At 38.3% G+C, this 15,994-nt stretch overlaps 1 pseudogene; it reads left to right on the top strand.

Annotated features, from left to right (window-relative positions):
* Window positions 1-3,836: 3,836 nt before the first annotated feature.
* LOC148040158 (pyrophosphate-energized vacuolar membrane proton pump 1 pseudogene) lies at window positions 3,837-13,665 on the top strand (annotated as a pseudogene).
* The last annotated feature ends 2,329 nt before the right edge of the window (window positions 13,666-15,994 follow it).

Raw genomic sequence — 15,994 nt, 5'->3', positions numbered from 1 at the left:
TGACAATCTTGACCATATAGTGCCTAAAATGGATTCATCTGAATACTTCGATGATAGAAGGCATTATAAGCAAATTCCACAAAGGGTAGATAGTGAATCCACGTTTTAGGTTCCTTGTTCCAATATGCGTGCAGAATATCCTCAATTACTTGATTAACTCGTTCTATTTGTCCCCATTAGTTTGTGGATGATAAGTAGTGCTAAAACAAGTTTGGCTCCAATGGCTTCAAATAAACTCTTCCAGAAGTGTGATGTGAAAAGAGAATCATGATCACTGATGATCCTTTTAGGTAACCCGTGTAACCTAGAAATCTCTTTTACAAAAGTTCTTGCAATATCTGAAGCTTTGTAATTGGGTTTTGTTGGAATAAGTTGAGTGACCTTTGTTAGGATATCTACTATTACCATTATTGATCTATATTCTCCTTATATACAAGATAACCCAACACTACACGATATAGGCCCTATACCGACCTTAAAAGTGACAAAAATGTTCATAAAGAAATTTTCCCCTGTCATCGCAAAAAGTGGAATTATTGGCAATGCCATAGAACAGTCGGTATTATGTCATTATCAGTGTCGCTATTTGCGTCGATATCACCGATGCAAATAGCGATGTTGATAACGACACTTTGCGGCGTATTTTGCGACACTAATAGCGACGTGTGTAACAAATTTGTGACGCTAATAGTAAGAGTAACAGGGAAAAATAAAATTTGTGGCAGGGCAGCAAGCTGCCCTGCCACATATAGCACAATGTGCTTTATTTGGGCCATACAAAATAGTTTCAAAAATGTGTACAATGCTCGTGTAAATAAAGACAAAGTGTACTTAAATCATAACACTGATACATGAAATAAATACATGATCGCATAATGAAAGGGACTGGTATAATCATGGCAAGATACTACTACTACACATAAAATGTTTACACAGATCACGTGACCAAAAAAGAAGGGTGTGTGAGCTCCAGGGATCTAAGGGCGAGCTATAGGTCATCGCCATCGGAAACCTCATCCCACGACAAAGGAGCATCGAATGGAGTCTGCAAAAAAAGAAACAACTACACATCAATCCACCATACAATAATGCATTCTAATTAAACATGGTAACTATGAACAAGAAAGATGAGTGACTTACACGGCCACCGCATCCATACAATCAGTCGATCAATACAGTGAGACCGTGCCTCTCTGCATATCGAGTCTCAAGGCCGGTGGAATCGTGATTTGTAATGGAGTGCTGCAAAGAAAACAAAATACAACTGTTAGAAACACGATTGTCAATACAAAGGATACAACAAAAAAATAAGCAAGCAAAACAAAAGAAAAACTTACAAAGTCCTCCAGATATGTCCTATGGCCACCACTCCCAAGATGATGGACCACTTTGAACCATTGCACATCGAATAGGATCATGGAGAAGCTACGATAATCCACCGTGACAATACTTTGCAAGTTTCCAAAATACTCCATCTCATGTCATCCGTGCGACCATATTGCACTATATATTTTGTATTGTACATTGAAACACTCAATTATTTATCGCATATAAAATATAGATATGATAAACCCTAAACACATCATCACCTTTGGACTACGTCCCCTCGAGAATTCCCACTCCTCGGTTAAGACTTCCGCCCCTTCATGAGACGCTACGGTCAAAGATCCATATAACCATTGCATTGACATAAACCACGGAATCTCCTCCATGTCCTCGGGATATCAAATCACTCTATGGCGCGTATTACGTCGAAATTTAGATCGCACTTCCTCTAGATCTTTCCTAGCTTCCTGGTACCTAGCGAGCCACGTTGTCAAGTACTTTTCTGAAAACTAAAATCCCCTAGTCAAATTGTAGTTAGGTTTGATTTTTGCTAGTTTAGTTGTTGTGTGACAGTTTGTTTTGTTGTTTTGTAATTCGATTTATTGTGTTTGTCTAGCTTAGGATTTATTTCTGTCTTTTTGTTTGATTTGTTGAGTGTGAAACTTGATAGCCTTGGTCGAGTTTGGTATTTTTTGAACAGGATAAGTTGGAGTTTGCTATTAGCTACCGAACATTGAAGAGCTAGGTATGTATTCTTGTTGCGATTCATGCACATCACAGGGATTATGGGTTCACGAGCACTTCACGTTGCACTTATTGATGCACTACACTCGGGGCTCGTCTCCTGTCCTTATCAAATATTTCCATGCCAAGGGTTGGGATTATGCACGTTTTGCACCATCATTGAGCACTTGCACGGCATGAGGTCTGTTGCAACTATATGCAGTAAATTTTAGATGCACATTCACATGAGAGAGCACTTGTCATTGAGCACGCACATTTCTTGCACGCACCATTTGGGATGTTTATCACAAAGTTAGGAACCTCTGGTTGAGAGTGTAAGGAGGTTGGGTGAGTTCGAGGGTCGTGAAGGATGCCATCAATTGTGAGAAGGGTTGTTCATGTTTGGTCAACATCTTGAGGACCACCTTTTTCTAGAGTGATGTGAGATTATGGGCAGGCAGAGCGGAGTATATCATATCTTCTTATGAGAGTTGAGAGGTGAGGATAAGGAATTTTAAATTAATAAGGAATTTCGTTTGCATTTTGCATGACGCACGATCACATCTAGATAGGCTAGGCATGATTCTTCAATGCATACATTATTTTTGTTTGTATCATGGATTGATTAATTGCATATCATAGATCAATTGCATTTTTTAATGAGATCATGTATGGTTGAGCACGAAGTTCCTTCCAAATCATATTTCTGCTAGGGCACATTGCATGAAAATAAGATTCCAAGAATGGTTTCGCTCCTAGCATTTAGAAGGATGCAGTTGCTCAGGTTTAAACAGGAATTTTGGGAACGGAAAAACCATTACCCTCTCAGAGATTCAAAGGGACCGGCTCACTAGGATAACTCTAGAGAATTGGTCTGTTACCTTGAAGGGTGACTCAAAGCCTAAGTTCAATCAATTTCTCATTGATGGGATTTACAGGAACAGAGTTTCCTAATGCCTCTGATGCTTTATTAAACTATAAGCATTTCATGGAGCGTAGATTTTATTGCAATTTTATGAAGGATTAGGAGGATGCAAAATTCCCTTTATGCATGGACCACCCTCACAATGTTATTCTTCTGATATGCTCCTCAGGGTGTTGCCCATACATATGCAATACTAGTTATTGACACTCAAACTGTTTGGATCAATATTGGAAAGACCATTCAGGAGTATTGAAAAATTGTGAGTTCAGAGAGTATGCTTTGGATAACCTGCATAGGAGGGGGTTGAGCTCACGAAGTAATCAAATAATAGGAAGAGGCTCCACTACAGTAGGACCTAGAGGAGCACAATATTATGATCACAGACTGGTTCCTGTTGATATCTATGAGCCACATATATCAGATCATTCTAGGATTCATTCATCTCAAGAGAAAGATGATGTGAAAGGGTTTGGTGTGTCCACTTTACAGGGGCAAAGTTTATGGATGGAAGGCAGTGCTACAACAAAAGATCCAGAAGGCGGGTAGATAGACGGGGAATCTCATACACAAAGAAACAGCCAGGAAATTGATGCTAGATCTGAGTGTGTGGTGCCGCTGTTGGGCTTGGCAATTCAGGACATCATGACTCGTGGAAACCAAAGGCAGCGTGATTGTGAATGTGCACTGGCAAGGAATGCAAAGCAAGGCCAGCAGAAGAAAGATGATCTAACTCCAGAACAAAGGAGAGAGAGAGAGAGAGAGAGAGAGAGAGAGAGAGAGAGAAAATCAAAGGCTTCTCCCTCCTCATTGATACATTGCATCCCTTCTACACCGCCTTTCCGAGAGGGAAAATAGACAAGCCATGGCAGCAGAAGATTGCTACCGCCTACGCCTGGCTAGACTTAGTGCTCACCTCTGGCCTTCCCCTTCCTCTTCGGAGCGTCTGGCAGCAGGCATTAGAATGGATGGCTGCAGGGCCAAAGGTGCAGCCCCTGGGTTCAAAGTTGCTCTTCTTGGGGCTTCTAGTAGCATAGGGCAACCCTTGGCTCTTCTATTGAAGATAAACCCCTTGATCTCAGTCCTTCACTTGTACGATGTGGTAAACAAACCAGGAGTGACATCTGATCTCAGTCACATGGACACAAGCACTGTTGTCCGTGGTTTTGTTGGCAAGGATCAACTTGAAGCATCCTTGGAGGGTATGGAGCTTGTGATTATCCTAATAGGAGTACCCGGAAACCTGGGATGACTCGTGATGATCTATTCAATATCAATGCTAGTATAGTGCGCACCCTCTGTGAAGGTGTTGCCAAGTGCTGCCCTAGGGCAATCATTCACCTTATTAGTAACATCTGCTTTTTATTCTGATGAAGCCTTAGCATAAGAATCGTCGCCAGCAAAGAAGGGGGGATCCTCCGCCATCACAAATTCTCGCATACGCCATTTAATAAGCCGCCTTCTTCTTATTAAGAGTAGCAGCAGGGCTTCCATGGCTTCTCCTGCATCCCTGCATCGTCTCTTTTGAAAAGAAGATAGAGAATCAGACCACAGAGAGAGAGAGATGGAGAGAGAGAGAGATATGGAGACCTCGTGCAAGCGGAAGAGGCTTCCTGATTTCTCTATGGACCTCACTGGCACCAAGTTCGGCCATCTGACACAAGGAACTTTCAATCGTTCCCCACATAGGGAATTTGGTGAAATATAGGAAATTCTCAAATATTTCCTATGTATACAAGTGCGTATTCCCCATCTATAACTAGGAAATTGCATTCCCTACATCTTATAATAGGGAATATAGAGCATTCCCAACATTCCTTTGAAAGTCCCTACATTCCCTACATCTTATAATAGGGAATATAGAGCATTCCCCACATTCCTTTGAAAATCCCTACATAAGGAATTATAAGGATGTGATTCCCTACTTTTATGTAATAGGAAATTAAAGGTACAATGAGGATAAGATAAAGATGATGTTTATCACAATTCTCTATTTCTCAATTCAAGTCGATAATGATGGTTTTGAGAAGGTAAGGACAAAGGTCACAAGAAACTCTAAACCACTTACTAAATAGAAAGTTCACATTATAACTAGGAAGATTACTAACCAAACTAGGAAGAATGTAGAATTTTCTAGTTATAACTAGATAATTTTGCCATCACTAGTCTCTTCTAACTAGTAACATCCTTTTCCTAGATAGTATCTAGAAAATTGAAGCCCTATCTAGCAAGTTATTGTATAACTAGTAATAATATCAACCTAATTAGAAAATTTTACTTTTTACTAGTCATAACTAGCAAGTACTATCCTCTAACTAGGGAATTATAGATATTCTATTAAGTTAACTTGGAACTCATGATTTTTCTAGGTATAATTAGTAAATAAATATTCATTGATTAGACATTTACATTTGTATAATACTTACTCACAAGCTAAGCTTTTCACATTGACACAAAACCAAGACCACAATTGTTGAAAGGTAATCACAATAACAAAAAAGAAAATTAAAAGAAAGATAATTAGTACACATGAATAACACAAATTGTGTGGCCCTAACAATAGAGTCATTGCATTTAGCAACAATAACACTTACAATGTTGAGCAAAGTACATGGCCACATTGACCAAGCATATATCATGGCCATGACATCCATCTTATTGCAAAGCTCATGATTATATTAGTGAGAAAAAAGCATATTGCACCCATGGATTAAATAGAAACTCCACACACTAACATCATATTCCCTACTGTCCAAATGAGAAACAAGAGAAAACATTCAAAGTGCATGGCAAGAAAACCACAGAATCATATATACCCCATCATGAAAATTAGATAGCCATATTAAAAAGGAAAGCACATTATCAAGTGCATGACTATATTGGTTATGGAATTGCACATGGAAAAAAAGAACCACCAAGGCAAAGCACGTAGCCATATTGAGAAAAAGCTAAATTGCATTGCCCAAAACATGTGGCTATAGAAAATAAAGCAAACTACATTGCTAGTTGTATGATGAAATATTATCACCTTTCAAACTAGCACTAAACTTATAAACTTCATGTCTTAACACAAAAATATAAGTACCAAGGATTCTAGTGATTGCCAACTATTGTAGCTAGCTCTATGTGGAAGCTTGCAACATGATAGATGGGAAGCTACTTTAAGGTTCACTATGAGGTGACTTGAATAACAAGAAGGCTACACCTAAATAGCCTTACAAGGGTGGAAGTATATTACCTTTACAAAGAACTAATGCTCCAAAACAAAGAAATCCTCATTGGATATTCTCATTTTATTAGGGTTTGAAGTTGAGAAATTCCATAGAAAAGTATCGATGGGAGCATATCAAATTCTCACCAATCTCACAGGTAGGTGAAATAATTCAAACAATGTAGAAACTCTTGCAAATTCTCAATGGAACATTGAAAGTGCATCATAATAAAAGGAAAACACAAGAGGAAAAGAAGAACAAATTAAGATTGGAAAATTTTTGAATTTATCTTTTGAGAAAAAATAAGAGAGCTAAAAGAAAGGCATGCTTTTTGTGCTAAGAACATGCTCAACAAGGTCAATATTAAAATAGAGTACTATAAAAAGCAAGGAGGGGAGGAAAGCATGTTCGGCTATTCTCTCCTATACATCTTAAACCTTCCATGTTGGGTAAAAAACCATAGGTTTGAATCTCTACAAGAGAGGCTGAACCCCTAGAGAATCTTAATGTACTCTCCGTGAGGATTTCAATCATGCTATGCATTTGGCAATTCAAAAATTATGATGTGTGCAATCTTGTGTAGCAACTTCTCCTATAGGCACCTATTTGGCTAGTATCATCTTGTGGTCATAACAAACATCAAGTGTAACATCCATGACAAGTCTATTTATGCTACCCTCTAATCCCTCCTAACTTGCTCTAGCCCTTATTCCTATAAGTCAAGCCTTAGAGGTAATTCAAAGCTCCCAAAAATCTTGGAACAACTCAAGAAAATTCATGAGCATTATCATATCCCTTCTCTACCCTTAGAAATAATAGACACATGAATTTTTAGCAAGACCATTCATATATACTTGTGAATATCATATCCCAACGACTATATTTATGGCCCCAAAAAACATTATTACGAATATTTTAAAATTACTCTATGAAATTATCATTTTCTCTAATTATAACAAATATTTTGAAATTATTCTCTAAAATTATTATTTTTCATGGAACAATCTGACAAAATTTTTATCATTGTAGTTCAAGCCATTGGCATTTCCATCCCAATATGCCTTAGCATCCTATAAGATGCCAAAATACTCACTAGTGGGTTGGGATCCCATGATCTTTTAGGAGATAGGTGTTTTTGATTACATGAGTGCTTGAGAAGGCAAAAGGCCAAGTGACCCTATTATATAGGATACCTTTAATGCTGAGGGAAGCTTATCATGGCTCTAAGTTAATAAGTTCCCTACTGTGTGTTGTTGACAGAAGTAGTGTAATCACATACAACCCAATCTTATGGGGTTGGAAGCTCACATCCTAGGCTAGACAATTGTTTTCTCTATAGGGAGATGGATTTTATACTATTTCATGGAATGGTGTTTTTATATATTATCTTTTGTGCAATAGAATGTTGTTTTTCAAAGTGTTTGTCATGTGCTAGATGTTGTGTTAATGGACCCTATGTAACATGATAATAAAAGGAAGCTGCTTTTTTATGTTGTAATAGTATGGTACCTTTGCTAATTAGATAAGTAAAATATATCCCATCAAGGAATGTGAGAATACCTCAATCCTGATGATCAATCATCTATGGCTAGATGGACCTAACAATTTGGGTAGCTTTTCTAAACATTAGATGGAGTTATTAATACATGATCCTCCAAATTCAGTAGGACATATATGAGGCTAAACTTCATTTTTGGGGGGCTAATGTGAGATGATGCCTTATCCGCAAGGGGATCAACATTTTATTCTCTTCCACTTTTCACTCTCTTTGAACCAAGTGCCACGGTCATTCACCTTCTTATGTGCAACCAGATGGTGCGAAGCTGCAGAGCAAGAAGGATGCAGTTCCTGCTATATATGTTGATTGCCTCCAAATTGCTGAGCTGTGCAACCTCATCCAGAGTTTGGAACATACCATACATCCATAAGCCTGTTGACAACAGATTATTCAATGGCAGCACAGGTTGGTTGTATCTTTTGAGAAACTCTACTACAATCTTCACGCTCAAGGTGTGCCACGGCCATGAGGAGGAGGATGATGCCCACCTCAACAAGCCCCCCCACAAGGAACTTTAGACACTAAACTAGATGGTAAATAGCTTTATATCTAGTAAATGCACAATTGTTTCTAGTTAGTAACTAGGATTTTTTAAATTGGAACTAGGTTTTTAATTTTATTAAATAGATATAAAGCTATAACTAGTAAAATAAGTGTCTATATGGTAAAGCATGGAAATTTTCTATATATCACCTGATATAGCCATGTTTATTGGACAAAATTATGAAGCTATGGATCATAGGATAATGTGCATGCACAGTAAATCAAAACAAATTTGTATATAACATCTAATATAGTCATGCTTATATAGTCATGTTAAGTAATAACACATCACAATTGATAGGCTTAACCATTAGCCATGTAGTCAATCTCAAATAAGACAATGTCAATACACATTTGTAATGGATATGTTTGTACACATCCAAAATGTACATGTGCTGTAAGATACATTTGTGCATTTTGATAACTTTTAATTCTTACTCACATAGCACAAATCGTTTACACATCCACAAATAAAATATCATTTTTAACAATATAAATATTTCCTTATCACATTAAAACAAAGAAGAATCTCAATTGAACTCAATGACATAGCTCTAAATCTTGAAATTCCCCTCAAATACCTCCTGAAGTGTGGGATATACCTAGCATCCATACAAGCACAAATGGTTATCAAAAGTTATTTGAGCCCCTTACAAACTAGATGAGTTTAGAAGGAGAAAGAAATGGAAGCCCCTCTCTTTCAACAGCTCCTTTCTAGATTTAAGGGAAGGATTCAACCTATAGCTAAAGGATGCTTGGAAACAAACCAACAATCCAATGGATAATCCAATGTAGAACTAGATGAGATCCATAGATACCATCATTGAGATTATCAATATGTATGGCAAAAATCAGGATTGACTTTAAAGAGGGTTCCATGTTAGTAGTTAGCAATGTAGGGAGCATATTATTACGACTCTTACTAAGTGTTCTAGTAATGGGATGTTTTATCAACTTCTCAAAGACGTGGAGCATTACATGGAGGATTTGCAAAAACATAAAGGTGAAGTTGCCAAAATTTAGTCTAAGGGAAATGGTATCTATGGGGTTGGTGCTTCAACCAATTGATTTTATAAATTAATGAAGTAAAAGAAGCAACAAGAGTTCATCACTATGATAGATGATCAAGGAGGAATCGTGGAATTTCTGTAGGGATGTTTCAATCTCTTTAGAATGTATTTGTAAATGGTCTATGCTTAGGTCCATTTGAGGTAAAGAGATCGATGTGAAAGGGTGTCTCATTGCCCCATTACTCTTTGCCACCATAATCACCAACCATTAAGAAAACACTTGGTCTCCCAATTCTTTGCCAATAATAACTAACCAATATTGTGAAAGTAGAGAAGCAACTAGTAGATGTAGTTGATGAAAGTGTATGAAAGTTTTCTAGAGCTATCTAGGGTTGTAACTAATGTGAGCAAAATCAAGTTTATTTACCTAGGATTGAATGAGTTAGCAAAGTTGCTAAGGGAGCCAGGCTTCCAAGTAGCATAATTGAAGCTGTAGTTGCTTGATTCTAAATAATTTGGGTGAGGGCAGGTGTGCATCCAGATGACTTTACATTACTATCTTTTCTATTTGCTTGCAGCCGTGCTGGTCTTGTTGTTGAAGGGCAAGGGGATTTGAGAGGCTTTGCTCCTCTAAAAGGATGAAAGAATTAATGAGGAAGCTACTTAGGTTCATGGATAAATATATTTATCCAAATGAACCATTTTTTACTTCTCATGCTCAGTCAAAAAATGGGCTGGACAGTGGATCTGTTAGAAGAGAAACTTCAATACTTGGCCAAAGGGGAAGGCTTATGGAACTTATGGATTCCTATCGATAGTGCAGCACTAGCGTCAAAAGTATTTTCTGGTAGTGTCTGTTCTCATGCAGAGAATGACAGACTTCTTGGAGCTGGCTTGAGTAATCTGGAGTATGCACATCTTTGTGAAATAATTGGGCCGCTCTTTATTTGCGCCTCAAATTTTCAACTGTAATGCTCCAGAAATTGTTATTGGTAAAAAGGGGCTTTTTGAATGCATAAAAGCTACAGAAACTGAGAATAGAAGGAGAAACACAGATAGAAAACAATGGTAAAAGGCTAATAAAAGGGGAAAGAAAAAGCAACGAATGAGAAAAACAGGGGAAGAGGTTCGAATGTTGGAGGGAGAACTGCAAATTAGATGCAACGAGCGGAAGTTGTAGAGGAGACAGAAGGAATCGATGAGGTGATACAACGGAGGTAGGGAGGGGACGAAGAGGAAGCTGTGAAGTCGAAGAATGCGGCAGCCTTTTAACTATCATCGAGTGCTGCTTTGAGGGACGTCCAGGTTCGTGCTTCTTTGTTGCCGGACTGATTTTTGTGTGATCAGCTGATCGTCATCGCGTTGATGACTGCGTGTGGTAGCATCTCCCTTCCTGTGGGTCGCCCACTTCGCAATCATAGAAGACTGCTGGTGCTTCTATATTAGCATGTTGGCCTTTGCCCCTTGCGCTGTGGATCTGCACTTTTGCTTCGCGCTGCACACTGTAAGACAGGGGAAACACAGACTCAGACATGGATCCGCTGAGGAAGCACCACAAATTTTGAAGCAGAAGTGATTGACATTCCTCCAACTCCGAGTCATGGTGAGGGAAAGTATGCTGCCTTTCCCTTCTCGAACATTGGGGTTTTGCTCCTTAACAAGTACCTGTTGAGCATCTATGGCTACAAGTACCCCATATTTTTTTACCATGCTTCGCATGTGCGTATGTGCTGTATACAGTTGTGTTGCAATAGCATGGCTAGAGATTGTGCCAATGCACTATATCTTGTCAAAGCAGCAGCTTTTGAAGATTATTGCTCTTAGTGTCATCTTTTCATTTTCTGTAGTGTGTGGCAACACATCCCTGAGGTACTTGCCGGTATCTTTTAACGAGGTCAGGTTTACCAGGTTTGGAAAACAGGTTCAGCTTTCTGAGGGAGAGATTAAGCAGCTTTGCTAGTATTCCAGAGACATCTTTCTCCAAAGTATTTAGCAGCCCAGGAAAGTAATCCTTCAAGATGTTTGTGGTGTTCACGGTGGCTGTAAGCAAACTGCATTGATGGGACACAGTTCAAAAGTTGAGAAAGAAGGCTTTGATGCTTATCCTGATTGTTCAGGATGAAGATGACAAAGTTAATCTTTCAAAAACCAAGTTGTTGAGTCCTGTGATACAAGAAGTTTCTTTTGGAGTTGCTTTTGTAGAGCTCTTGGAAGTCTTCAAATGAACAGTCAGATCTGTTTTTCGGGAAAGTAGATATTACATATTCAATTTGTGGAGTCCTATATTAATGATGCAATACAGTTCTGTTTGTTGGTCATGGATGGTGATGCACAATCAGATCATTATTAGGAGTCCTCTGAAAAATTCTTCAGCTAGCTGCTGTTTAGAATCACTTCCAGAGTGGGCTTTCTTGCTTCTTGCAGTTTCATCCAAGCAATGCTTTTGGGTTCTACATCCAAGCAGATATGATCCAAAGTAGGAATGTGCCCCAGCTCTCTTTACAGAGATTTTCACTACAGTTGCATTTATATTGGGAGCTTTGACGTCCATAGTGTCAGGATTTTTGGGCATGATGATCGCAACATATGCGAATGCTCGCACAACTTTGGAAGCCAGAAAAGGGATAGGCAAAGTATTCAAAATCGCCTTCCAATCAGGTTCGGTGATAGGTTTCTTACTTGCTGCTAATGGCCTCATAGTTTTATACATCACTATAAAACTGTTCTAACTTTATTACAAGAATGATTGGGAGGGCCTTTTTGAGGCCATCACTGGCTATGGGCTTGGATGCTCATCCGTGGCTCTATTTGAAAGGGTTGGAGGTGGAATCTATACCAAAACTGCGGATGTTGGAGCAGATCTTGTTGGAAAAGTAGAAAGGAATATCCCAGAGGACGATCTGCAAAATCCTGCAATCATTGCTGACAATGTGGGTGATAATGTGGGAGATATTGCTGGAATGGGTTCAGATTTATTTGGCTCCTTTGCTAAAGCTTCTTGTGTAGCTCTTGTTGTGGCTTCCATGTCATCATTTGGCACAAATCATGACTTCACTGCTATGTGCTTCCCTCTACTCATTAGCTCTATGGGCATTGTGGTGTGCCTCATCACAACCTTGTTCGCAACTGATGTGTTCGAGATCTCAAATCTAAGGGATATTGAATCTACACTGAAGAGACAGTTGCTTATATCCACCATCTTAATGACATTCGGTGCAGCTTTTGTTTGTTGGCTGGCACTACCATCCACGTTTTACATATATGATCCTAACGGTGGTGCAAAGATGGTTCAAAACTGGAAACTATTTTTTTGCGTTGGAGTAGAGGGGCTCATCATGTGCAAGAGAGGGTTCACCAATATCATAGGTAGAAGGGGGAATTCCCTTAGTGCCAAGTATACCCTGTGGACCATGCAATGGATCCTGATGTGGAAGATGTCTAGACTCATGCCTAGAGTCATTGGCCTTCTCAAGCAGCCTCTAATCGAGAAACAAGAATAGTGATATGCTCCAAGGTTTGTTGAGTCTTCGAGTTTGAGAGAGCCATATGCTTGATTGCTTCATCAAACTTGGACACCATTTGGCAGTGGTTAGCAACCATATCATTATGCCATTCCATATGATGAAGCTCATGCTGACGGAGGGTGTGATTGAGCAGGGTGTACGGGTCTGTTTTGGGCATTTCCTCCTATATGTCACCTTGGTAATCCTGTGCCGAGCTTGGTTCCTCATTCATAGAGGTCCATGAGTTTCTAATCTCTCTCTGTAGTTCCTCTTAGGCCTTGCTTTTGCCTTTTTGGCCAAGCATTTGGATGCAGTCCATAGGACATGCTGTCAGTAAAAGGGGTGTAACTTTTTGTAGGAAACACCAATTGATGAGATTTTTGGCTCAAGTTGGAGGCGAAAAAGCCCTCTTTGAGATGAGTTATTAACCTTTGTGTGATAGAAAATTATTAGAATTTTTTGTAATGGAATTATTGTGCCTAAGCGGAAGCCCTCTTTGAGGTAGGCGAGGTTGGTAATTGGCTACGTTATAGAGTATTTCACCAGCAATACATACAGACCAGTCCAGGATGTTGCTGATTCTTGCAGGACAGGAGCTGCTACCAATGTCATCTTTGGTTTGGCACTTGGCTACAAGTGTGTAATTGTTCCAATATTTGCTATTGCTGTTGCCATCTATGTTAGGCATACCCTAGCAGCCATGTACGGGATCACAGTTGCAGCTCTTGGAATGCTTTGTACCATTGCCACCTATCTAGCCATAGATGCATATGGTCCCATAAGTGATAATGCTGGTATCGCAACTGGTCTCTGGATGACCATGATACTTCTTACACATCTCTCCATAAGAAGCGCAGCCGCAATATAGACTATGAGGCCACGAAGGCTTTCAAGATGGACAGATTCCTCAACCATAGGACTTCTTCAAAGTCCAGCTTGTGGCATCAACAGCCCCCAGTTGACACCCCTTCGCTCTCTGAATTGGTCTCTGTGATCCGCACTTTGGGGGAGCACTTTCTTAGATTAGAAGAGATGAAACTGCAGATGTAGAGAGAGTCTGAGCGATTTCGTGATGATCTGGAGACCAGGCGTACAAAGATGTTCCTAGAGTCCTAGAAGCAGATTGCTGAGATGTTTGCTTGGGCTCTGAGCAGCAGTAAGAAAACTGATGAACTCTTGATGATGATTGTCGGTATTTTGTTCATCATTTGATTATTCTAAATGTTTCTTTCTTCCAGCTGATTTTTAGCTCTTCATGCTATGTTTCATATCATTTCATCTATATTACAGCTAATGCCTTGAAATTATTCCAGGTTTTGTTTATAAGAAATGTTTCGAGCTGATGGGATGCTATTTCATTTCATTCTTATTCCAGCTGTTGAAATGTTCCAGCTGATGTTTCATTATTATTCCAGCTGTTGAGTTGTTCTAGCTGATGTTTCATTGTTTCCAGTTGTTATTTGTCTATTTTCAGTTGATTTGTCTGTTCAAGCTTATGTTTATTCTACTTGATGTTTTATCTATTCTAGCTAAGGAGCTGATGTTGCAGCTAATGTGTGCTCACTTGATGCACTTCTGGGGTTCCACTTCCGGTGTCTCTTGTCTCTCTTCTCTTCTCTCTTCCTCCGTTCCTCGTCTCCCTCGTGCACTGTTCAACAGGAAGTGTGTAAGATGCTTCAAACCAGAAGGAGAAGTTGGTGAGCCCATAAAAGTATGAACAATGAATTCCTTGTTTTCATCTGCTCAATTTACTATCAGATGGTGTAAAGAACAGGGAAAAAAAGGTATGTGTGTTTTGATGTTTTACAAATGCGTGTTTTGATGTTTTACAAATGTCTCTTATGTTTCTAAACTTTGGTTTATTATGTGTACATAAAGGTAACAAAATCACAAATGATGGTACAAGAGATAATGGAACAATGAAAGCTAAGGAGGTCATTGGGCCTAATGTCTCTTCAAATCACGATACAGGTATATGTCTTTATTTCTACTAAACTTTGAAAATTAAAATTTGTACATATTTTACATCTTGCTTTATTAGGTGATTCATTTTGAGATTAACTAGCTTTAATTAGTCTCTTTGTCTAATTTAAAATATTCATAGTTATTCATATTTTTAAACTTTGAGTAATTGGTGTATATATATAAATATAGATTAAAGAACAACAACAGGTAGGAAAAGAGGTAATGTAAGAAAGGGAGATCATGAAGTTACTTGCAATAATGTTTTTTCAAGTCAAGATGCAGGTACCAACTTTACGGATCAAAAACTTGTACAAATTTGGTGACCCAAATTGATACAAAATATCTAATTACTTTCTTTTGTGTTATTGAAATTTTTCATAACCTTGTATTATTGTGAGCTTTGGTTAACTCTATGTATATATAGGTAAACAAGTTACTAAAGATGACACAAGAGACAATGCAATAAAGGAAGACATTGAGATTGCTTGCCTTAACACTTCTTCAAGCCAAGAATCAGGTATTACCAGCTTTCTTATGTTGATAATGAGTCATTTTTTGAAATGGTTATATTAACTAATGATATTTGATCACTTGAGTATCCATAGGAGTGATACGCATACCATCATATGATGATATCTATCGGCCACCCATGTTGAAATTTAGAGAAGAGGGTAGACAAACATTTATTACTTTGCAACATATTGGAGATTTAAGGGATAAAACAATCAAGACACACATGTTGCTTAATTAGTTTTTAGTTCTATGCTCCTTTAAAATTATTTTCATTTTTCTTTTGGTTGCTAGAAGTAGATGTTGATGTCTTAATTTGTTTAATCTATTTTGATCATTAGATGTGTGTTATTGATCCTTACTTAAAAATGATGACATTCTCTATATAATTTTCTAGTTAAAAATTTATTGTGCAATTTTTTGTTTGATATTAGCATGTCTAAGAGGAAGGGCAAAGTAGATAAAGTGATAAGGAAAAAAGAGAATTTCCACGGAATTCCCTAGTTGAAAGTACATATAAGTAGGGAATGTAAAAAATAGAAAAAATGAGAGATTTCCTAGTGAGAGTACCTAGGGAATCACCTCTAGAAAATTTTTCCTATATATGAAATATTTCCTATATAGGAATTATTCCCTACATAGAAAATTTTATATTTTCCTATGTAGGAAATATTTCGTATGTAAGAAATATTTCCTACATAGGAAAGGTCCTATGTGATTCC

Source organism: Lygodium microphyllum, chromosome 2 (assembly GCF_053477565.2).
Source record: "Lygodium microphyllum isolate KBCC chromosome 2, Lygodium_microphyllum_v1.1.10, whole genome shotgun sequence".
NCBI lineage: Eukaryota > Viridiplantae > Streptophyta > Polypodiopsida > Schizaeales > Lygodiaceae > Lygodium > Lygodium microphyllum.
The sequence above is the reverse complement of the archived record's forward strand: the minus strand, read 5'-3'. Positions and strand labels throughout refer to the sequence as shown.